General features: G+C 41.1%; 1 protein-coding gene across 3 annotated transcripts in view; it reads left to right on the top strand.

Moving 5' to 3' along the window:
* Nucleotides 1-24,617, top strand: part of LOC140469387 (uncharacterized) — a 198,995-nt gene that overhangs the window by 9,715 nt on the left and 164,663 nt on the right. Inside the window, exon 3 of one of the 3 annotated variants that reach the window (XR_011956086.1) lies at nt 1,344-2,068. The exons of the other annotated variants lie outside the window; for them this stretch is intronic. The gene's annotated coding sequence lies outside the window, so the exon portion shown is untranslated. Of the gene's footprint in view, nt 1-1,343; nt 2,069-24,617 lie in introns of those variants that run through there. 3 annotated transcript variants of the gene reach the window in all.

Raw genomic sequence — 24,617 nt, 5'->3', positions numbered from 1 at the left:
TTCTCAGGGAGGTGATGGCCTAGCAGTATTATCATTAGACTGTTAATCTAGCAACCCAGGTAATGTTCTGGGTGACCTAGGTTCAAATTCTGCCATAGTAGATGGTGGAATTTGAAACTAATAAAAAAAATTCTGGAACTCGGAGTCTAATGATGACTGTGACTCGATTGTCAGGAAAAACCCATCTGGTACTTTGTCTGGCCTACATATGACTCCAGACCCACACAATGCAGTTGACTCTTAACTGCCCTCTGGGCAATTAGGGATGGGCAGGAAATGTTGCCTGCCCAGTGAGATCCATGTCCCAGGAATGAATTTTTAAAAATTCATGCTTTTACTTATGGTAGCAAGTTCCATTTCTTTGCAACATAGTGTCAGGTGTATGTGGCAGTTACATGTTTGCATTTATCCAAGTGCAGGTTTTAACTGATCAATGGCCTCATTATATGTTAAAAATAATGATAAAAATAATAACATCTATTGAAAAGTAAATTAGACGATTTTATTAACATGCACAAGTAAATGCAGGGATTAGGAATCGGCTGTCTCAGTTACACAGAAGCTTTGCTATAGCAGTATCTCACCAACAGATTTAATATCAAAACACATGGCATGGCATAAAATTGTGCACCTATGAGGTAGATAGCCACTGAGCTCACTGGAGAGCTGCTCCAAACCTGCTCGTGTAAATTTTTTACCAGTGTGACATTAATGCAATACACACACTCCAGCTTTGTACAAGTGTAGAGCTTCATTCCTTCAGATTTTAATTATTGTTGAAAGTTTCATAAAACACAAAATATAAATATTTCTTTAGAAAAATCTCCCTCTCCTGGAAACAGACCCTTCAATCCAACGTGTCCATGCCAAACATGTTCCCAAACCAAACTAGTCCCACTTGCCTATGTTTGGCCCATATCCCTCCAAATCTTTTTTATTCACGTACTTATCCAAATTTCTTTTAAATGTTGTAATGGTACCCACATCCACCACTTCCTCTGGCAGCTCATTCAACATATGAACCACTCTCTGTGTAAAAAAGTTGCCCCTCATCATTTTAAAATCTTTCTCCTCTCACCTTAAAAATGTCGCCCAGTTTTGTACTCCTTCACCCCAGAAAAATGACCTTTGCTATTCACCTTATCTCTGCTCCTCATGATTTCCTAAACCTCTATGAGGTCACCCCTCAACCTCCTTTGCTCCAGTGAAAAAATGTCTCTTAATCCTATATTTTTTTCCATTTCAATATATCACTTTGTGTACCTGATGTGATATTGAATTAATGATTTGAGCCAACACTTTCTGCAAGGTTTAAAGAGGATTCTTCAATCTGTTTGGTTCAGGAGATACAGACTTGTTTTCCTGTTCACCCATGTTCTGGAATGATTGTGGAGGGCAATACACCAGAATAGCTTTCTAAACTCAGCAAATTCCAGGATATGATCCCCACAGGAACATGTGAGTAAGTTAAAGTGTAATGAATGGCTTGTACTATTTGTTCACCACTTACTACAAAATTCAGCCCAACATGTTTCTTTCAGCAATATGTAGCAAAGCTAATAGGACACATCTAAGACTGTAATTTCTGAACTGTAAAACAAGCGGTAATTCTTTTTCCCTGAGTTGGCCTACTGCATCTATGCTTTTTTCCAAAGTTAATGTTACAATGATCTCCCAATATAACTTGAGGCTTTATGTACATAGTATAACATAAACCTGAAGTTTATAGGACATAGACCATGGATTTCCCACATCTGATCAGAGACAGGTTACCTGAGGGAGATGGTGAATTGAAGTGATATACCTTCTCAAAGCGAAGGAGGGTAAACAGAAATAAATCAGACATATTTCTGTAACCCTAAATGCAGCCACATTTACAGATACAGTAAACAGACTGATTACTTTCCACGAATTAAATCGTGCATATTTTAAACTTCTACATTCCATGGAGATTATAATTGTACTTGTTCCTGTTGCCACAGAATCCATCTAATTATGGACCTTTGGTATTCAAACAGAAAATTACAATCTATGCATCATGATTAGGCCACAAGATATAGGAGCAGAATTAGGCCATTCAGCCCATCAGGTATGCTCAACCATTTGATCATGGCCGATACGTTTCTCAAACCCAATTTCCTACCTTCTCCCCGTAACCCTTGATCCATTTACCAATTAAGGACCTATTCATCTCTGTCTTAAGTACACTCAATAATTTGGTCTCCTTAGCCTTTCTGCGGCAATGAGTTCCATAGAGTCACCAGCCTCTGGCTGAAGAAATTTCATTTTGATTTTATTGTGACGTATAGTTTAGAGTAAGAATACAAAAATAGAGTGAGAAGCTTTTATTTCCTCCTCATGTAAAGGGTGGTCCGTTCACTCTGAGACTGCACTGGAGTCCTAGTCTCTCCTAGTGGAAGCATCTTCTCCATGTCCACTCTATCCAGGCCTTTCTATATCCTGTAAGTTTTAATCAGATACCCCTCATCCTTCTAAACACCCTCGAGTACAGACCCAGAGACCTCAACCACTCCTCATATGTCAAGCCCTTCATTCCCAGATTATTTCTGACGTTTGGAATGCCAATTCTATAACAGACTGACAGCTCTGCTTTGTTTGAATTTGAGGGGATGGTTGGATTGTACTGAGTGAGTAAAGGATACGCTTGGAGGGCAAGGTTTGAAGGTGATTTGCAAAATACAGCAGGCTGACTAATTATCCAGTTGTAAAAAGAGTATGGATTTTACCAACCTCAAATTCTTGTTATAAATTTGATAATGCTATTGTCAATGTACACTACCAAAATAGAGTGACTGGAGCCAAAACTCCAATTTTGTCTTAATTTGTCTAAATCTCTGGCTTTTACAAATTTACTTTTTGTTTAGGCCTCACTGAATTATAATCACATCAATACATTTAAAAATGCATTACATCAATCATATTACAAACATATACAATATTGTTAAGCATAGTGTTAAACAATCTTTTCTTTATAATTGGATATTCCTATTTTTATTGATTGGTTGAAGTTTGAGGTTGTTCAATACTTCTTGCTAGAGCCAGCAGATGGCAGTGAAAGCTAGGTTTTGAAACACCCAGTACATTGAGCAACAAAAACGTTATTGAAGAAACTCAACAGGTCTGTAGCATTTGTGACAAGAAAGCAGAGTTAATGTTTTGAGTCCAGTGACCATTCGTCAGAACAGTATGTTGTACAGTTTGATACAGCACAAGAGAAAAACATGTCTGTATTTGTACATAGCTGTTCGGCAAACAAAAGAGTAATTTGAGATAACTAACTGGTTTGTACATAATTGGAAATAGTCCATTGATAATAATCAGGTGCATTTTATGTTTGTGTATGGTGATTCCAAATGTAGCATTGTTAATTTAAGAGAAATTGGAGGATAGACTTTGATATCAATACTAACCTGATTACCGAACTGATTTTTTAAAGTTAAAAATCACACAACACCAGGTTATAGTCCAACAGGTTTAATTGGAAGCACTAGCTTTCAGAGCGTTGCTCCTCCATCAGGTGATTATCATCCTAAATTACCCCATGGTGCCCAGGCATGTGGAGGTTAAGTGGGTTAGCCATGGGAAATGTAGGATTACAGGGATAAGGTAGGAGGCTAGGTCTGGGTGGGATGCTCTTTGGAGGGTCGGTGTGGAGTTGCTGGAATAAATGACCTGCTTCTGCACTGTAGGGATTCTCTAGTGCTTTGATCAGCATCCTCTGTGAAGAGAGAGAAACACAGTTAACTTTTCAGGTCCAGAATAACTCTTCTTCGGAACTGTTCTGTTGCATTTCTCCAACATTCTCTGTGTTTGTTTCAGTCAAGGTCTTTTTGTAGGCCTGAATGGTCTACTTCAGCTCCTATTTCATATGTTTTTATAACTGAAAAGAATAGGGTGCTTGATAGCTTTTTACAGTAGCTTAACATTTCTTTGGAGAAAAAAGGTTGAGAATGATATTTGACAGAGGTAGTCAACATCATGAATGAGTATGGGCATAGTACTATTGGGAGAAATTATTCCCATTAGTGGGAGGGTCAAGGAACAGAAGGCATGGATTTAAGGCAATTACAGATGTCAGTATAACCAAGGCAGAAGAATCAATGGCATTTTTTAAAAAGAGAATCCCTACAGTGTGGAAACAGGGTCTTCGGCCCAACAAGTCCACTCTGACCTTCCAAAGAGTAACCCACCCAGACCCATTCCCCTACCCTATTATCCTATATTCACCCTTGACTTATACACCTAACCTACACATCCCTGAACACTATGGGCAATTTAGCATGACCAATTCACCTAACCTGGAGAAAGTGAGGACTGCAGATGCTGGGGACCAGAATTGAAAAATGTGGTGCTGGAAAAACACAGCAGGCCAGGCAGCATCCGAGGAGCAGGAGAATCGCCGTTTCAGGCATAAGCCCTTCTTCAGGAATGAGCAAAATGTCAATTCTCCTGCTCCTTGGATGCTGCCTGGCCTGCTGTGTTTTTCCAGCACGACATTTTTCAACTCTGGTACTCCAGCATCTGCAGTCCTCATTTTCTCCCAAACAAATCGGTGGACAGGAAATGATCTTTTCAGACTGCCCCACTGAAATAGACCACAGTCAATTGCCATCCAACTAAGATCACAACTAACAAATCTTAGTACACCAGGGGGCAACTGATCAATCTGCAAATGACACAGTAGGAAGCAGCAAGAATGGCCTTGGCATATAGGTCTTTTAAACCTCAGACTGCAACGCTGGAAGACTTCCAAGCCTGCACCACTTTTAAACACACCAGAAAACTGATACCCTGATAAAGAGATTGATAACAAATTGTCTTGTGACCTACTGAACATCCACCTCTTTGATGGAATCCTGCAAATATTCTACCTATTGATACTACCTAGACTAGCTCTCAGGAGTGAAAATGCCTTCTTCACTGGGACTGTAATACCACCTTCTTCCCCAAGATACGTCATATTAATTAAGTCAAAACCATCCCTAGAAAATGGGCAGTATCTTTGTTAATTGTATTTTTCCACAGCTTTGTGTACTTGCCTGAAGCTCAGTCTCAGAATAGCACCTCCTATTGTCATCTGTTTAACAATCTGTTTATGCACTTCATTGGTCTTATCATTTTTACAAGGTAAAGTTTCCAATGTTGGGCAGTTCTGGAAAATAAGTGATCATTAGGAATAATCTGAGACTGTGGAGGTTTATTCCACTGTAGATCTTTGCATTCAATAAAGAGGACATCTTTTAGGTTCAAAATTTCATTAGCATCAAATGCAGGGAAAGTGGCAAATGTGCCTGAGCTGTGCATTTAGTTAACGTATATTAGCCGAGGTCCCAATCACAACAACTTGCATTTATGTAGCATCTTTAAGGTAGTTAAATGTCTCCAGGGTGATTAATCACTTATTGATGTTGAGCTATCTCAACTTGGGCAGTAGCTGTGTGTGACATTTGGGTTCAGCATCTCCAGGTGGGAAAATGAAGGTGTGTGTGTGTGTGTGTGTGTGTGTGTGTGTATATGAGTGAGTGTGTATGAGTGAATTTGCCTGTTTCATTCTCTCTTGAAGAACTGCTGACACTTTCTCAAATAACATCATTTATTCGGTAAAACATTTCATTTTTCCATATTGGCAAATAGAAGATAAGAAACAGAGAAATGTGAAGAAAAAAAATCACTGTTAGATTAACTTCATAAACTACAAATCATAGGACCACCATTTATCAGGGCTACGAAACATTGGCACTTGCAATATAAATGGAGTTTGAGGTACAATATTGATTTCTGAGGTTTTTCTGCAGATTCTGGCTGAAAATTTATGTTTCATCCTAATTCTTTTTATATCTAAGATTGTGGATCGAAACCATTATTAAAATTCATTTTGCTGCTTCACTGTGCTTTGAAAATTTCATGTCAGAAGAACGAAACCGTTGTGCCAAATTCAAAGTGATGAATGAAAGCTGACAGTAATCATTTGATATCCCTCAAAGTGACACACAGGTTTTGTTTTGTTATTTTTCATTACCCAGCAGGTTATGGACTGTGGATGTTCCATTGTGTTATAAATTGGAAAGTAAAAATGCCATCCCCCTGATAGACTTAAAGGTTTTGGGGTGGAAGAATAACATTAATGCAGTCAGAAGCCATTGGTAGGCTAACTCAGTGTCCTGGTGCCAAGGTGCTCCCCATGTATGGCTGCAGATTTGAACCCTGACCCACTTAACAGTTTGTAAGATGCACTTGGTCACGCCTGAAACCTCTTATTGGGAAAGACTTCCAGATGCTTCCTCAAATGGCTGGATTTAAAACTCCTCATTTCTGCCTCTAATCATTCTAAATGGTTTGCCCCCCTGTGAATGGCTCAAGGCCCATGACTCTGCAAACTTTGTGTTACCACTTTGATCTGTTGTCCTCCCACCTCTGCCCCTGCTCGCCCCCACTTCCCTTACCCTGCCACTGGCAGCTGCCTAGGTCCTTAGCTCTGAAATACTCTCCCAGAGCACCTAATCTCCACCTATCTCCAAAACTATCTTGATTCGGCATCAGTTGTGTGGTCGATTACAAGACCATGGGTCTTAGGAACAGAAATAGGCCATTCAGCCCATCGAGTCTGCACTGCTATCAAATGAGATCATGGCTAATCTGATAATCCTCAACTCCGCCTTCCTGCCTTTTCCTTGTAATCCTTGATTCTAATACTGATTTAAAAAATCTTTCTCAGCCTTGAATATCCTTAATAACCCAGCCTTCTGTGGGAAAGAATTCCACAGATTCACAACCCTCTGAGAGAAGAAACTTTGCCTCATCTCTGCATTATGTATCCCCTAGTATTCCCAATTTCATGCTCTGGGGTGTTCGACTACATTACTGGCGCTACAACAAGCTGTTGCTGCTGGAAAAGAGGTACCGAATCAGGTGAAAATTCAAATAATTAGGCAAAAATTCTTTAGCCTTTTTCAGTCTTGCTCAGGTAGCTTTCAAAGCAACCTACAAGCGATGCTGCAAGTATTGAAAGCCAAAGTACCTGAGTGTGCTGTCAGGCCTGACAGCAGCACTTGGAGCTCCGTTGTGTCCCTGAGATAATTTCAAAGCAGGTGGGTACTGAAGAAAGGGCACAAGCGCTTTGTCAATGCACATGTTACTGACAGGTCACGATGTTAAACAACTTCTATCCAAGGCAGTAATTTCACTTAAAAAGGCGGGGGCATCATGATTAGAAATGGTTTTCTTGACCTCAGAGAGATGATCAAGGTAATGATAAAATTTCAAACAATTTTTCTAATCAAAGAGTTTCCTGTTTAAGTTGTAATCTTTTCTGAAAGTAGTCTTTGTTACCTGTTGTCCTGCTCACTTGACTAAAAAATTCCTTCCAACTGAGATAATGGGGCCACTTAGGGAAGGCTTGTGATGTTCAAGGGTGGTGGGGGTAGGGAGTATATTTAGTCTGGTTAGTAGGGCATAGAATCCAGTACTCAAATTCATTTTGCCAGGTTATTGTCTGATGTCAGTCTATTATATTGGCATATTAACAATAAATGTACTTTTTTAAAGGTTTTTTTAATGCCAATTTGTTTTTGCCTCATAACCCACCACTTTGTCAAAATTAAATTGCCAGGGGTCTTTAAGAAGTTGAATGTGGAAGAGATGTGTGATTGCTGTTGACCACAGTTCACTAAGAAGAAAAGGCACTTCTAATTTTCTTAACAGTGCAGCCACACTGTTACATATTAATTGATGAGTACATATTGCCCTATATTGGTGCAGAATGTAGAGGTCTAACTTATTGGATATCTGAGCACACAACTGGAAGACACCTTTGGAATGGAATTGGTTTATACCAACATGCAGGATAAATTTGATCTGATGTGGACCAACATTTTCAAAGTGCCTATGCAGTCCATTGATCTCCTAAATACTTGGTTTTTAACGTTCTGTAGCCATTTCAATGGTTTCTCAAGCTCACTTTGTGTTGACATAAAGTGCTCATGGGACTGAGGTTGCACTGCAGTATATTAAAGAAGTCCACTGGTTAATGCCAGTCCCACATCAGTAACTGCAGCATTGCAGCCCTTATTTCTACTCTTCAAAGTGGATTACAATAAGCAATCAAGTATGCACACATGAAATCATAATGTCTTCTACCACCATCTTACATAATTTAAAAAAATCACATTCATCTAAATTGAATTATTTACAATTATCCCTATTCTAATCACGTGGATTCAAGTGAATTTGGGCAAATATGCAATTACCATCTTTCATTACATATTGCCAAGCACTTAGACCCATCTATAATCTGTCTATATATTATTTATGTACACTTGCCAAGTGAGCATTAGCTGGTATTTTGGTTTGGAGGGAGTAGCTCAGACAATGTTAGACAATCTCAAACAATCTCCGACAATGGTCAGAGGGAGTATCTCAGACAATGTTAGACAATCTCACACAATGTTCAGAGGGAGTATCTCAGAAAATGTTCCAGTTCAGCACTTCGCGTATACCTTCATCGTAATGATCAGGATTGAGAAATCTTGCCAGTTTCTCGATTCATATTCCTCAGGCAATGAGACTCGATCTTGTGCCCAAAAGCCCAATAACAGTTAAAATTAGGTAATTTTTAAAAAAAAAAATCAGTTAATGTGTTACTGAGTGGGTACAGGGTGTGGACTTGGTGTTTTTAACCAAATAAATTGGGAGGGAAACTTGTCTGCACCATCACTGCCTCCATTCACTGAATAATATCTCATGTTTTTACCCTGCCTCAGCTCATCTGCTACTGAACCCTCTTTCATGCCGTTGCTATCTCTAGATATTTTAATGAACTAGTTCAGACGTGTTGTGACACACCTCTGGAACAGATGGGGCTTGAACCCAGGCCTCCCGGGCCAGAAATAGTGACACTACCACTGCACCACAAGAGCCCCCACTTTATTATCTCGAGATTTGAACATGATGCAGAGCCAGTGAACCTCATACTTTCCTCATTTATTAAATTTAAACTAACCTCAAACTCTCCTGCTCATACCTAGACCTCACGTCTAGTCCCAACCACCTGTCACCCCTGTGCGTACTAACCTCCATTGGCTCCTAGTTAAGCAACGCCTCGATTTTCAGATTTTGCCCAGAAGGCAGTTGAGAGTCTGTTGTTGTGGGTCTGGAGTCACATATAGGCCTGACTAGGTAAGGGTGTCAGTTTCCTTCCCTACAGGACATTAGTGAACCAAATATTCAACAATTCCAACAATCTGCAATGGATTCATGGTCTTCATTAGACTCTTTTTATTGAATTCATATTCCATCATCTGCCATGGTGGGATTCAAACCTGGATTTCCAGGACATTGCCTGGGTCTCTGGATTAACAGACAAGTGATAATACCACTCGGCCATTGCCTCCCCATAAAGGGGTGAGATTTTGCCCTGATACACAAAAATACCTCGAGAGTTGTAGGTCTTGTTGAAAATGAGTGATGTTTATTGCACATGAGCATACAAGGAGAAATCCTAATTTGGCTAGATCCTCTCAAATAGATTATTCATGAGATCGTTTTGTATCTAACAGGAAAGTTTTCAGTCATCTAAGTTTTCTGCCCAGTATCTCCTCATCACCCTTTAATCTGGACTAAACTAATGTCCCCATCTCCAGTGTCTCTTTCCTCTTCAAAGTACTTGAACATTCTGTTGCCTTTCAAATCTGAGTCTTTCTTGCCTGGACCTTTACTGTTAATTGCCACCAAATTAGGGTTTCCACAACTGCTGTTATGACAATAGCTCATATGAAAATGACATTCCACGTAATTGTGCTAAACTATCGTTCCTTAAGAGTATCTCCAAATTGTGATGTAGTTGGACATCCAGCCCCACCTTATCATCTCTTGTCTCAATGCTTCTACTTTCTCTAAATTGTCAAATTGTCTGTCCGACATCCAGCACTGGTGGAGCAGAAATTTCCTCCAACTGAATATCAGGAAAGCTGAAATCACTGTCTTCTGTCCCTGTTTCTGACTGTCACCTAGCCACTGATTCCATCCCCCTCCCTGTCGACTGTCTGAGGCTGTATCTGTCTAGTATCATTTTTGACCCTGAAATGAGCTTCTGACCACATTCCGCACATGATAGGTAACCCAATTCCACCCCTGCTTCAGCTTGTCATCTGCTGAAGCACCCTTTCATGCCTTTGCCATCTCAAAACCTAACTCTTCCAATGCACTTGTGGCCAGTCATTCCACCTTCTGTCTTCTGACAACAGGAAGTAATCCAAAGCCCTTCTGCTGGGGTTCAAACTCACACCATGTCCATCCAGCTAGTATTTGTTAACTTATACTGATACTCAGCTTTTAAATTTTCATCTTTGTTTACAAATTTGCATTGACGTTGACCCTCTCTGTTATATTCACCAGCCCTTAAGTTCCCAAGATAACTGCATCCCTCTAATTCGGCATTCTCAAACAATCACAATTTGAATTACTCCATCAATGGCGGACTGACCATCACTGGCTGAGACTGAATTTCATCTTTGAACCTATTTTTCTCTCTATTCCCTTTTCCTCTTTTCAGATACTCCCTAAAACCTACCTTTTCACTGAGGTTTTGTTTACCTACCGTAGTGTTTTCTTCTCCAGTTTGGGGTCAAACTTTGTTTAACTACACAACTGAGAGGAATCTTGGGACATGTTACAATATTCGAGCTGCTTTCGTGTTGCTTTGTTAGTACAAGTCTCATAGAGGCAAACAAAGACACAAATCAAAATGAAAACTTTAAAGAAGTTGAACACCTGATTATTCTAAGAGGGCTAATTCCATTCTCACAGTGTTCAACCATACTCAGAATGTAGCTGGATCTTAAAAAGCAAAGTATTTTTCTGGATTGAATCAGGAAGGAGAGGAAGTATAGTTTAAAAATAGCTCGAGTGAAATGCAGGAATCTCTGGACTGCTGATATGATTTTGATCTCTCAGCCAACATAAGCTACACCAAGCCTTCAGTACAGTTCTCTTCTCTATTTCCTCTTCATTGAACACTAATAACAATTTGATGTCTGCACTTTTTCATGCATGTTTTATAAGCTTTTCAATAAAAGAAAGACATTTTTTAATTGAGCAAAGCAGGGCCATGCTTCCAAAAGATAGCTCTGACAACAGGATATTTTTCCTAACCTTATTTTCTGGTGTATTTCTGGGTGAGTCTGCATTTGCAGAAGTTGTAATTGTAATCTTTATTTTTTTTCCTTGATCCATGAACGGTATTGTCATAATATGGCTGACAAATATGTTCGTAGTTTATGATAATAGCCGATGGAGATTATTAATATTGTCTATGTTGGTACACAGGCAAGAATTTCTATCATTTTTTGAATTTGACTATAAATGCTGCAGTAATGAAAATGAAAATAGATTTGCTTTTATAATGTCATTGTCACTCCCTCCGGATGCCAATGAAATACTTTTGTAGCATGGTTCTAATGTAGAAAACTGTATATGTGATATATATAATGGCATTGAGGTAGAAGACCATCCATGACTGCAGAATAACAGAGCAGCATTGAGGGGCTGACTAGCCTACTCCAGCTCTTATGTTTTGATATACGAGGTGCAGCAAGTCACCAAGCTTCTTGCAACATCATCTTCCAAACCCATTACCTCGACCACCTAAAAAGGAAACGAGCAGCAGATTCAGGGGAGCACCAGCACCTGAGTTCCCTTCAGGTTACATAACTTGATTTGGAACTGTATCACCATTCCTTCATTGTTACTGTGTCAAAATCCTAGAACCACTTTCTGAAGAGCACTGTGTTGTCCCTACACTGAAAGACTGAAGTAGTTCTAAATAACAGCTCACTACCACACAATCCTGGGGCAATTAGGGATGAGCAACAAATACTGGCCTTACCAGTAACAACCACATCCCATTATAGAATAATATAACACTGCAGCAGCCAATTTTGCTCCTACAAACAGCAATTTAATACTGACATTACTTTTTTTATGTGATGTTTATTGAGGTATAAGTATTGCCTAGGTCAGTGGGGATAACATCACTCTCCTTTTAAAAATGATGTTGTACATGCTCAGGAAGGCTGTCAGTGCCCCACATCCAGAACACATTAACAACACATCCAGAAAATGGCATCTGCAGCACTCCCTCAGCACTGTACTGGAACGTCAATCTTGATTTGTATCAAGTGTCACTGGTATCATAGTAATGAGCATTTGAGCTTCTTTGACTGCCCTCCCACTAATCACAGAAAACACTTGCTCCACACCTCTGTGGGCTACGGATTCTGAGGTGCCAGTTTCCTTGTACATGCCTGGGGAGTGAGTGTGGGGAATAAGAGGAACAAATTAGGAATTTTTTTTTAAAAGTCTGAAAGAACAGCAGATGCTGGAAATATGACAGAAAAACAGAAATTGCTGGAAAATCTCAGCAGGTCTGGCAGCACCTGTGGAGAGAAATCAAAGTTAACGTTTGGGTGCAGTGATCCTTCTTCAGAACTATTATCAGAACTACAATTGTCCAGTTCCAATCCTTTAAACTTAAGGTATGGGAGGATGTGGGCAACTAGCTGTTGGGCACCAAGAGCCAGTGCACTGGGTTATTTACCCTTATATCTCTGGAACTATCTATGGCACATTCACCTGTACACCAATAAAACCAGAGACCCTATGCTGCTACAACAAAGATCATACAACTTCACCATTTACCTTCTCCGCTGTAAGAATCCCTGTGTATTTGTAGATTCACCTGTAGACCGACCACCAAGGATCTGAAATACCCTCACACCCACACCAAATAATTTAAAAGATATTTTAATTACCAAAATGATAGTTTTATTTTTTTGACTGGGTAAAAGTTGCCTGCAATGAATAAAAATGGAATTTGACTTCTCTGGGTGGTCTTCATTGGTTTTATGGTTAATCCTTCTAACATTACATGAGGGGCATGGATATGGTAAATAGTCAAGGTCTTTACCCCAAGGTAGGGGATTCCAAAACTAGAGGGTGTAGGTTTAAGATAAGAGGGGAAAGATTTAAAATGGACCTAAGGGGAAACCTTTTCACACAGACGTGGGTTTGTGGAATGAGCTACCAGCGGAAGTGATGGAGACACTTAAGAGGCATCTGGATGGGTATATGAATAGGAAAGGTTTAAAGGGATAAGAACCAAACACCGGCAAGTGGGACTGGCTTAATTCAGGATATCTGGTTGGTACAGACGAGTTGGATCAAATAGTCCATTTCCATGCTGTACAGCTCTATTCCATGTTCATTTTTTGCTAGAACTAAAATATTCTGAGCTGTCTAGATAAAAAATTACTCTTTAGAATAATATTAAGTCGCATTCAGTAATGGTGCTAAATGTGGGCTTTGGTCTGTTAGGTTCAATTTCCACATTGGCTGAGGTTACCATGAAGGACTCTCCTTTTCAACCTCTTCCCTTGCCTGAGGTGTGGTGACCCTCAGATTAAATCACCACAATTGGCTGTCTGTTATGAGAGAGCAACACTACGGTCTGGTAAAACTAATGCACATTCACTAGTTACCTTATCTATTGAAATGTTCAGAAAAATATTTCGTCTTCTCAGATATTTCAATTGTAAATAAGCTGATCGTATAAGTAGTTAAGAATTTCATACATAGTTGGGAAATTTATATCAAGCTAAAAATTAAACAGTATGTTTGCAGAGGTATTTTAAAAAGACAGGAAACCAAAAATGAGCAAATTTGAGTTTATGTGTTGAGCCTGAATTTGTGCTTGAAATAAAAATGTGATGTTTAGTTTGTTTGCAAGAGACGGTCTGGCTGTGCTGTAAGTTGCAGCATGATTCACTATTATCCCACTATTATCCCATTAAAAGATATTACAACCTATAATACGGGGCTGTGTAATTGGTCAAATGTCTCTTCTGAGGCCATGCGATTTTGCTGGATTGCATAAGAAAAGATGGCCAGTCACTTCTAACCCCACGTTTGATACCAATCACTTATAATGTGCAACTTTACGTAATGTAGTGAGATGAAGGCAATAAAAACAGGCATGGAAGTGGGTCTGCATTTTACAGAAGCAGCAAATGACTAAAGCTTAACCCTCTCAATGCCACATTATTCTGACACTGACAAAATCCAAGCTTGTTTTCCTTGCTGTAAGACTCCCTGTGGGAAATTTGGAGCATGTGACTAGATTGACAGGTGGCTATTGACCAAGGGCTACACAATTGTCAGTGAAAATTAAACAAAAACATTCCAGGTGTGGAGCAAGGTACTGCTTATTGTAGATGCTGAAATTTCATTTGAACGTGGATCAAACTTATTTTTTATTGGCACTTACAATTACAGCTTTCTCCAACATATTCCGAGACAAATTTGTTTCATAGACAGAGTAGAACCTTGTAGTAGCCGTCTCATCATTGTCTGTCATGTTTCCTGTTTCTGAAATGTACATGTGGTGTCCATAGACAGTGGATTGCTCCCTGTCTAAATATTTAATGGATAAAATAAAATTACATTCACATTTTATTGAGGATGTGATCCAATAACCTGGCAACATCAGCGCAGGGTCATGAGACTGAATTCTGGGGTTACTCAAAAGTTATCAACATCTGCTCTGGGTTCAAGGTGATGAGGGGAGGTATGGGGTAGGGGTGAGTAGGAGGATTGGGGAGGTGGGTGGTGAGGATGAGGGGGTAGGGGATGGGGGTGTGGATGTGACAGGTAGGGATGGGGTTGAGGGGTGAGGCGTAGGGGAAGGAGAGAGGATGGGAAGGGTAGGTGATGTGTGTGAGGAGGGAAGGGATAAAGGCTGGGGTTGAGGAGCAGAGATGAGGGGAGGGGGTGAGGAGGGGATGGGTTGGAGGTGAGGGTGAGGAGGGGAGGTGTAGAGGATAGGTGAGAAGATGGGAGGGGTTGGTGGTGTGGGTGGGGAGGGGAGGTGTAGTGTGTTTGGGTGTGTGCTGTGCGAAGGGGATGTCTAGGGGGTGGGGATGGGAGAAGGAGTGGGGTAGGGGTAGTGGTGAAGGTAGGGGCTGAGATGAGGATGGGGTGGGGTTGAAGGAGGGCAGGGGAAAATGGATGGGTGAAGAGTGAGGCAAAGAGAGGTGGCGTGAGGGGGGAGGTGTAGGGGGTGGGGTTGAGGGGAGCAGAGAGGGTGGGGTGAGGGGTGGGGGTAGAGGTGAGGAGGGGAGGTGTAGGGGGTGGGGCTGAGGGGAGCAGAGAGGGTGGGGTGAGGGGTGGGGGTAGAGGTGAGGAGGGGAGGTGTAGGGGGTGGGGCTGAGGGGAGCAGAGAGGGTGGGGTGAGGGGTGGGGGTAGAGGTGAGGAGGGGAGGTGTAGGGGTTGAGGTGGGGTGAAGAAGTGGGATAAAGTGGTGATGACAATAGAGGATTGGATGAGGAGGAGAGGGTTAGGGAGTGAGGGTGAAGGGGGTAGAGGGTGGGGTTGAGGAGGGGATGGGGTGAGGAGTGAGGGGTAGATGGATGGGTGAGGGAGGAGTGCTAATGGATGGGGGTGAGGGGTAAGGGAGGGGGTTAAGGGAGGAGGAGTAGGGCATGAATAGGTTGCAGTGTCAAGGAGTAGAAGGGTGTACAAGTCAGCTCATTGCTATATGCATATATAGAAACTAACATCTACTCAAGGACCACCTTGCAGAGTCAATTTGCAACTGATACCTTATAAAAGAGAGGAGAGATTTGATAGAGGGGCCTGCATGGAGTAGATGGAGACTGGTCCATATCCCTCCATTCCTTGTGTATTCATGTGCTTATATAAAAGTCCTTTGAACACCCCTGTCACATCCACCTCCACTACCACCCCGACAGCGTGTTCCAGACTCCTACCCCTCTCCATGTAAAAAAACTTGTCCCTCACATCTCCTTTATACTTTCCCACTTTCACGTTTAATGCATGCCCCCTCGTATTAGACATTTCAACTCTGGGAAAAAGATTCTGACCATCAACCCTACCTATGCATCTCATAATTTTATAGACTTCTATCAAGTCTCCCTCAGCCTCTGCCGCTTCAGAGAAAACAACCCGAGTTTTTCAAGCCTCTCCTTATAGCTCATATCCTTCCTGGTAAACCTCTTCTGCACCCTATTGTAGGAGAGGCTAAACCCATCTGGTTTAGTAATGTTCTTTCGGGAGGGAAATCTGCCATCAAATGGTATGGTCTACATGTGACTCCAGAACCACAGCAGACTCTTAACAATGAGGGAAGGGCAATAAATGCTAGCCCAGTCAGTGAGGCTCACATTCTGTGAATATAAAAAAAGTATCAGAAGAAACCAACTTAAAATAATTTGTAAACAAACCGAAGGCGATATGAGGGAAAAAAAAATCATCTTTATGCAGTGCCTGAGAGTGTTTTGGGGACATTCAATTCATGACTTAAAAAAAAAATTATCTGAAGACAAAATATTAACTGGCGAAACTGACTGGTTCTGGCTACATTATCCTTGCAAAGGCAAAATGGTCTGAATGGCCTCCTTCTGTGTTATAGTCACTTTGTGATTCTCTGACCATGCTCCAATCCAGATACGATCCCATTTTGTAGCTCCTTGAATTTTTAACCATGTTAAAGGAACTAGGCAGGTCTTTTCTGGCCCATCGTTGCATTTGTTTCCAGTACTGTTCCTCTTTGTTGCTATCACACAGCTCCTTGAGGACCAGAGAAAGAAACAATAGATCTGAGGGGTGGAAAGGTTAAAAAAAAAATCTTCCACTCACTCAGAAAAATTAATGAAAGAAGAAGCCAGACTGAAAGGAAGAAAGTGAAGGATAAGGTGATAGGGTGGATTGGGGGAAGATGTGAGGAGGCTGGTATGCAATAGAAGCATTAGTGTTGGTTTGACTGAGTAGTCTGTTTCTGTGCTGTAAATTCTATGTGACAACAGAAAGAAGGGGAAAAAAATGGACTGGCTAGATCTTTACACAGCAGCATTCATTCTTTTCCCTTAAAATTCTGACCAGAGAATAAGATCCAGAAGATAAAGCTCTTTAGTAACTGAATTCTTTTATTCTTATCCTAACAAACAATCAACAGGTTTAAGATTTTGTCGTCTCACTTCAATTGTTTAGAGTATAGAACATAGAACAGTGCAGAAATCGAATGGGCCCTTCCGCTCAAGATGATGTGCTGAACATGATACCAAATTAACCTAACCCTCTGCCTGTCCTTGGTCCATATCCTTCCATTCCTTGTGTATTCATGTGCTTATATAAAAGTCCTTTGAACACCCCTGTCACATCCACCTCCACTACCACCCCTGACAGCGTGTTCCAGACTCCTACCCCTCTCCGTGCAAAAAGACTTGTCCCTCACATCTCCTTTGTACTTTCCCCCTTTCACCTTTAATGCATGCCCCCTCGTATTAGACATTTCAACTCTGGGAAAAAGATTCTGACCATCAACCCTACCTATGCATCTCATAATTTTATAGACTTCTATCAAGTCTCCCTCAGCCTCTGCCGCTTCAGAGAAAACAACCCGAGTTTTTCAAGCCTCTCCTTATAGCTCATATCCTTCCTAGTAAACCTTTCTGCACCCACTCCAAAGCCTCCACATCCTTCCTGTAATGTGGCAACTAGAACTGTATTCAATACTCTATGTGTGGCCTAACCAAAGTCTTATAAAGCTGCAATATGACATTCCTGACTGTGTGCTCAATTCCCTGACTAAGAAAGGTAAGTATGTTTGTGCTTTCTTTACCACCCTAGCTACTTGTGTGGCCACTTTCAAGGAGCAATGGACTCAAACCCCAAGATCTCTCTGTACATCAATGCTGTTCAGGGTCCTACCATTAACCATAAGCTTTTCCTTCGCATTTGATCTCCCAAAGTGCAGCACCTTCCATTTACCTGGATAAAACTCCAGCTGCTGTTTCTCCACCTGTATCTGCAACTGATCTGCATTCTTCTGTATCCTTTGACAACCTTCTACACTATCCACAACTCCATCGATCTTTGTGTCGTTTGTAAACATACTAACACAACCATTTACATTTTCATTTTATATATCACAAGTAGCAGAGATCCCAGTACGAATCCCTGCGGAACACCTCTCATCACAGACCTGCGGCTTGAAAAACACCCTTCAACTGCTGCCCTCAGCCTTCTATGAACAAGCCAATTTTGAACCCACGCAGCCAAATCACTGTGGATCCTGTGCATCTTAATCTTCTGGATGAGCGTACCAAAATAGACCTTGTTGAAAGCCTTACTAAAATCCATGAAGACAACATTCACTGCTCCACCCTCATTGATCACCTTTGTCACCTCCTCAAAAAATTCCATCAAGTTAGTAAGACATGATCTGCCTTGCACAATGCCATGCTGACTATCCATAATTAGGCCATGCTCTTCCAAATGCGCATAAATCCTATCCTTAAGAATTGTCTCCAAAAGCTCCCCATCCACCAATGTGAGACTCAACAGTCTAGATTTCCTGGATTATCCCTATTTCCCCCCTCCACATTTAAATGTTTCTGCATTTGGTCTAGAACTACCACTCATCAAACATCCCAATCCTTAGATATTTACACATTCATAAAGACTAACGTGCAAACCTACAACCCACTTCTCAATACCACAGCAACATAAAACCCTAGCATGCCTCAGTCAGTGTAGAAATTGGAGTCTAGTCATACTGAACCCAAAAGGTTAACTTTGTTTCTCAGTCCACTGATGCTGCCAGACTGCTGAGTTTCTCCAGTACTTTCTGTCTTTATCTCACTTTTCTAATATTATGTGATGTATATCATTTATGTTCTACATAACATTCAATCGTTTCAATTTTACAAAAGCATGCATACTGTATTATAATGCAATGGATTTGAACACTTGGTAATGTTACACAAGGACATCTGTTTTGATGCAACAATTTTTACCACACATACAACTTTCAGTGAAACATCAAACCAGCAACTTCCATTGCATGCTGTCTTAGAACACCATTTTAACAATAGCTCCTTTTGTTTAATTTTAATTTGAAAAACAATTGTGCCAAATCCCTTGAGCTAGACTTTAATAATGCTCCATGAATGCACTACCCGATTCTCCCAAAAACTCAGAATTGTTTGTGTTGCTTGCCAACCCAAAGATAGAAAATAACACGCTGCATGGGAGCATTTATGGTCCATCCAAATGGCTGGCTTTATTGCACTTATAAAATATACATTGCCACTTATTGAATTGGCTTGTGTTGAAATCTGCTGGAATTTTATTGCCGTTACTCTGATCAAGAAGACTGAGCTAGCACTTGTAGAATTTGATAAGGTGTAAGATAGCACAATAAATATAATTTGATTTGATTAGGATCGACCAGGCAAAAACCTATAATAAACAAATAACACTGTCAGAACAATAGCAGACGATGGGAGAAACATCATTTTACTGTCCTTTAGTATTTTGTGACTGACAATAATATACTTACAGGCCAGAATAATTCATTCAAATGCTCTTTATACTTGTCCTAGTTTACTATGGAATGCCCCACCATTTTTTGTACAATGTCTTTATTAAAGACCATACAGATAATACAACATCATTGAAGTTTGCTGTTCTGAATGTGTTCTTTTAATAACTTCTTACTATTGCAGGTGTGTTGGGGATCTTGTCAGCGCTCAGGTCTCATCATTACAGGAATGAAGTAGTTGTTGACCTTCTGCAGGTGCATGCATACAGTGTGCCTGTCTTAAGGTTATCAGGTTTCACCTTCTGAGAAGCAGGTTGACAATACATAAGTACGCAGTTACACACTAATGGGTCAAGACAGACTATTACAGTTCACTGAAACACAACGTCTGCACTGTAAATTGTTGATACATATTTTTGTTGAAGACAATGACAAGATTGAAAACAGAAGCAATCTCACGTAAAAATCTAACACATATTCTCTTTTATTTTTGAGGCATCTTTCTGAAACTTGGATTTAGCTACAAAGCAACACTTCAACATTAAAGGCTATGTACTCTCTTTCTTAAGGATGTGATTTAAGCTTCAAAGTTATCCTCGTAAGACTGTCTCCTGTAGTGTCCCCATACTCCACTATAAATCAGCACCAATTCAGTTTTGTCTTCTATTATACAGCAGCACTTTGTTGTATTATTTTGTGACTAGATTACTGAATGTTTTTGAAACAATGTAGGACGGCAGAAAGAGAATTTGAAAAATTCTCAAGGATAAATTTAGATCAGGTGCCAGAAAACTTACAAACTGTGATAAATGTTTGGAACAATCTGGCAGATGGAAAAAGATGAAACACAAAGAGTAGTTCAGATTCTGCGCTTCCAATGTCAGATCATACAGGGCTTAAAATGCTGTTGTGCTGATTTTTAACTTACATGTTATTTGACCACAACTGCCCACAGCAAGGACAGAATTAACAACTTTACACTGAAGTCTTCAGAAACACTCAGAACAGGTTGCTAGGATGGGAGGAATACTAGAGTGATGAGCTTGGGAGATTGTTCTTAAATTCAGTAACTGGGAAGGATCCACATCAAATTCTAAAAATGCCTCCTTAACTATGATTTGGGGTAAACTGACAGACTGTTCTGAGAAGGGGATCAAGTTGAATAGCTAGCTTCAGATTTGAATGGTATTTTTGATCTACGGCATACAAAAGCAGATTCATTTATCGCATTGAGGTATGCGATCAACCAGGATCACATTGAATGGACGAGCAGCTTCGAAAGACCAAATAGCCTACTCCTGCCCCTTGTTTCTGTGTTTATATTTCTCATCAAACTTTCCAGTTTTAGAACAGGAAAATAGAGAGTCTCACAGACATGAACTCTGAACAATAACTATTTCTTAACTTTACATAATTCCTCATAAATAACAAGCCCAACTTACACTTATCTACCACCTTTAATATAAACTAATCCAAGGCACTTCACAAAAGTACTGTAAAAACATTTATGATATACCTTTGGCGCTCTGTGAGGCAGCCAGGATCTTTCTGAAAAGCAGGCAATAGCTGCTCCAATTACACATTTTAAAGAGTTCAAAAGAAAGTAGTCAATTTTAAAAAGCCACTTTGTCACCCAGGTCATTGTTCTGCAGAAAGACTTCAAGATCATCTCTGTAGAGTAAAGGTCTCTTTGAGCTGGTCTTTCTGGAAGGATGAGTGGATGAAATGGATCAGTTCCTGACCATCATGCAGCAGTGGCAGAATGACCATCCGTCAGCTTCATAGAGCATAGTTATTGAACATAACACACAAAACTCTGCTTGTCAACTAGGTAGTAGTTGAAATTGCATTTGTATTACCATTCATTCTGCTGCTATAATCACACCCATGTCAGAATATTATAACCTTGCTGATGACCAATTGGGTTTTCCTGAATGACAGCTCTGCTCCATGCTTTCAGGTAAGTCTGAAATAACAGTTGGTTATGGACTAATTTAGGAATGAATCATTTGGCTTATCTTATTCTAATTCATGAAGGACAAGACAAAAATTAATATCATGAAGAAAGGAATTAGAAACACATTTGTCCTATTTGTTTGGATCTCAGGCAATGATTTCTGACCTTCCAGGTCAGTTCTTTTGCAGGAGGGCAACATACAATTGATACGACCTTATTCACGGTTTTAGTGGGCAGCTGAGGGTAACTGGCATTCTCATGAAACTGCCCACCTCCTCTCTACTTGACTACTGGCTGATCAGCATTTTTATTTCAGACTTTCAGTATCTTCAGTACTTTATTTTTCGCTTGCGCAACCAGCACTCTGGTCTTAAAAGGCAGGCTGCCCCTCTTCAAAGGAACTTGCACAGAATAATAACACCAACACTTGAAATGGAACACCAAAGAAGAAAGAAGGGTCTGGATGAGGGATGTGGCTTGGGGCTTTAATACTGGAGGTTAGTAGGAGCAAGGAGAACAGAGCTAAAAGGTGACGACACACCATGAGTCCAACTGCCGTGGCTAATGGAGGTCCTGAGCACCTAGTTAAGAAGTCACCGCTGGGTACAGCCATTCAACAATGGACAGTAGCCTGATCTTTACAGAACTGCCAACTTTGGCCAATCCACCATCAAAGGCTGCCGATGCTGAGGCTGTTGGGAGAAGGAGAGGGTCCATGGAAGGACCAGTGAAGAATCTTCTGAAAGTGGCGGGGTTGGGCAGACAAACTTCAGTGATTGAAATGGTGAGTGTTCACTGACAATGTTTACGGTCACATTGCTATCGATAAACACCATCCTGGCACATGGAAACTGTCGAAGAATGGTCCCATATCCAACTCTTGGGAGGTTGTTTCATTGCACCTGGCAATCTCCCAGTGCAGCCTGGTATGATCCCAGTTTTGGTGGAAATGGCCATTAACAGGCTTTTTGATTGGATTCATTGGCTGCCAGCAATCACCATTCCTGCATTTGGAAATACTCTGTGGCAGTGGGAGGTGTTGGGTGTTCACCATCATTTCATCAATCTTTCCAACTCCCAACCCACCTTCAATGGGCTGATAAATCTTGACCTCTGATTCTCGATAGGGGCCTAGAGAACCCTATGAGTTACATTCACAAAGGAGTGGGTAGTGTGGCCAATTGCGAGATTCTGGGCCTAAGGAACTTCTAGAGGTACCATTAAAAGTGTAATAACCTCAAACAATGATCCAGGTCAGAGAATGCGTCTTCACATCACATCTCTTTCCCAGCACAGCTCTAACCTTATACAAAACTCAAGGTATTACAATCCCATACCTTACACAGAAGCACTCCCTGGATATGTAACATCCCACAAACCTCAACTCACCCTTACACACTGACCAATTCTGCCAACTCAACACCCACATCACATTGCATCCGTAAACCTCTAACTTTTCTACCAGTGTGGCAGGTACAGCATTCAAACACAATGCAACCCAATGACCGACAAGAGTTTGGATGCAGGGTCACTGGACCTGAAACAGTGACTCTGCTTTCTCTCCACTGATGCTGCCAGATCCATTGAGTTTCTCCATCAATTTCTGTTTTTGTGACTGACGTTCCACTTTCTCTCTTCTACACAATAGGGATTAGCAGAGGGGAACTTGGTTGAGATCTTTCAAGAGTCACTGGAGTCAGGAAAGGTCCCGGATGATTGGAAGATGGCTGTAGTAACCCCCTTGTTCAAGAAAGGATCAAGGCAAAAGATGGAAAATTATAGGCCAATCAGCCTAACCTCGGTTGTTGGTAAAATTCTAGAATCCATCATTAAGGATGAGGTTTCTAAATTCTTGGAAGAGCAGAGTCTGATTAGAACAAGTCAACATGGATTTAGTAAAGGGAGGTCATGCCTGACAAACCTGTTGGAATTTTTTGAAGAGGTAACAAGTAGGTTAGACCAGGGAAACCCAGTGGATGTGGTCTATCTAGACTTTCAAAAGGCCTTTGATAAGGTGCCACACGGGAGGCTGCTGAGCAAGGTGAGGGCCCATGGTGTTCGAGGTGAGCTGCTGGGATGGATTGAGGATTGGCTGTCTAACAGAAGGCAGAGATTTGGGATAAAAGGTTCTTTTTCAGAATGGCAGCCGGTGACGAGCGGTGTCCCGCAGGGTTCGGTGCTGGGGCCACAGCTGTTCGCATTATATATTAATGATTTGGATGAGGGAACCGGGGGCATTCTAGCGAAGTTTGCCGATGATACGAAGTTAGGTGGACAGGCAGGTAGTACTGAGGAAGTGGGGAGGCTACAGAAGGATTTAGACAGGTTGGAAGAGTGGTCCAGGAAATGGCTGATGGAATTTAACGTGAGCAAGTGCGAGGTCTTGCACTTTGGCAAAAAGAATAAAAGCATGGACTACTTTCTAAATGGTGAGAAAATTAATAAAGCCAAAGCACAAAGGGATCTGGGAGTGCTAGTCGAGGATTCTCTAAAGGTAAACATGCAGGTTGAGTCTGTGATTAAGAAAGCGAATGCAATGTTGTCTCTTATCTCAAGAGGGTTGGAATATAAAAGCAGAGATGTACTACTAAGACTTTATAAAGCTCTGGTTAGGCCCCATTTGGAGTACTGTGTCCAGTTTTGGTCCCCACACCTCAGGAAGGACATACTGGCACTGGAACGTGTCCAGCGGAGATTCACACGGATGATCCCTGGAATGACAGGTCTAGCATATGAGGAACGGCTGAGGATACTGGGATTGTATTCGTTGGAGTTTAGAAGATTAAGGGGAGATCTAATAGAGACGCACAAAATAATACATGGCTTTGAAAAGGTGGATGCTAGAAAATTGTTTCTGTTAGGCGAGGAGACTAGGACCCGTGGACACAGCCTTAGAATTAGAGAGGGGTCATTTCAGAACAGAAATGCGGAGACATTTCATCAGCCAGAGAGTGGTGGGCCTGTGGAATTCATTGCCACGGAGTGCAGTGGAAGCCGGGACGCTAAATGTCTTCAAGGCCGAGATTGATAGGTTCTTGTTGTCTCGAGGAATTAAGGGCTACGGGGAGAATGCTGGTCAGTGGAGCTGAAATGCGCATCAGCCATGATTGAATGGCGGAGTGGACTCGATGGGCCAAATGGCCTTACTTCCACTCCTATGTCTTATGGTCTTATGTCACTGGACAAGATTGCTTCAGAGGAGATAACTCTCAGCATTGTAGCTGCCCCAGGGTGTTCAGCATCGC

Source organism: Chiloscyllium punctatum, chromosome 49 (assembly GCF_047496795.1).
Source record: "Chiloscyllium punctatum isolate Juve2018m chromosome 49, sChiPun1.3, whole genome shotgun sequence".
NCBI lineage: Eukaryota > Metazoa > Chordata > Chondrichthyes > Orectolobiformes > Hemiscylliidae > Chiloscyllium > Chiloscyllium punctatum.
Note: the sequence above shows the minus strand (reverse complement) of the source record. Positions and strands in the feature narration are given on the sequence as shown.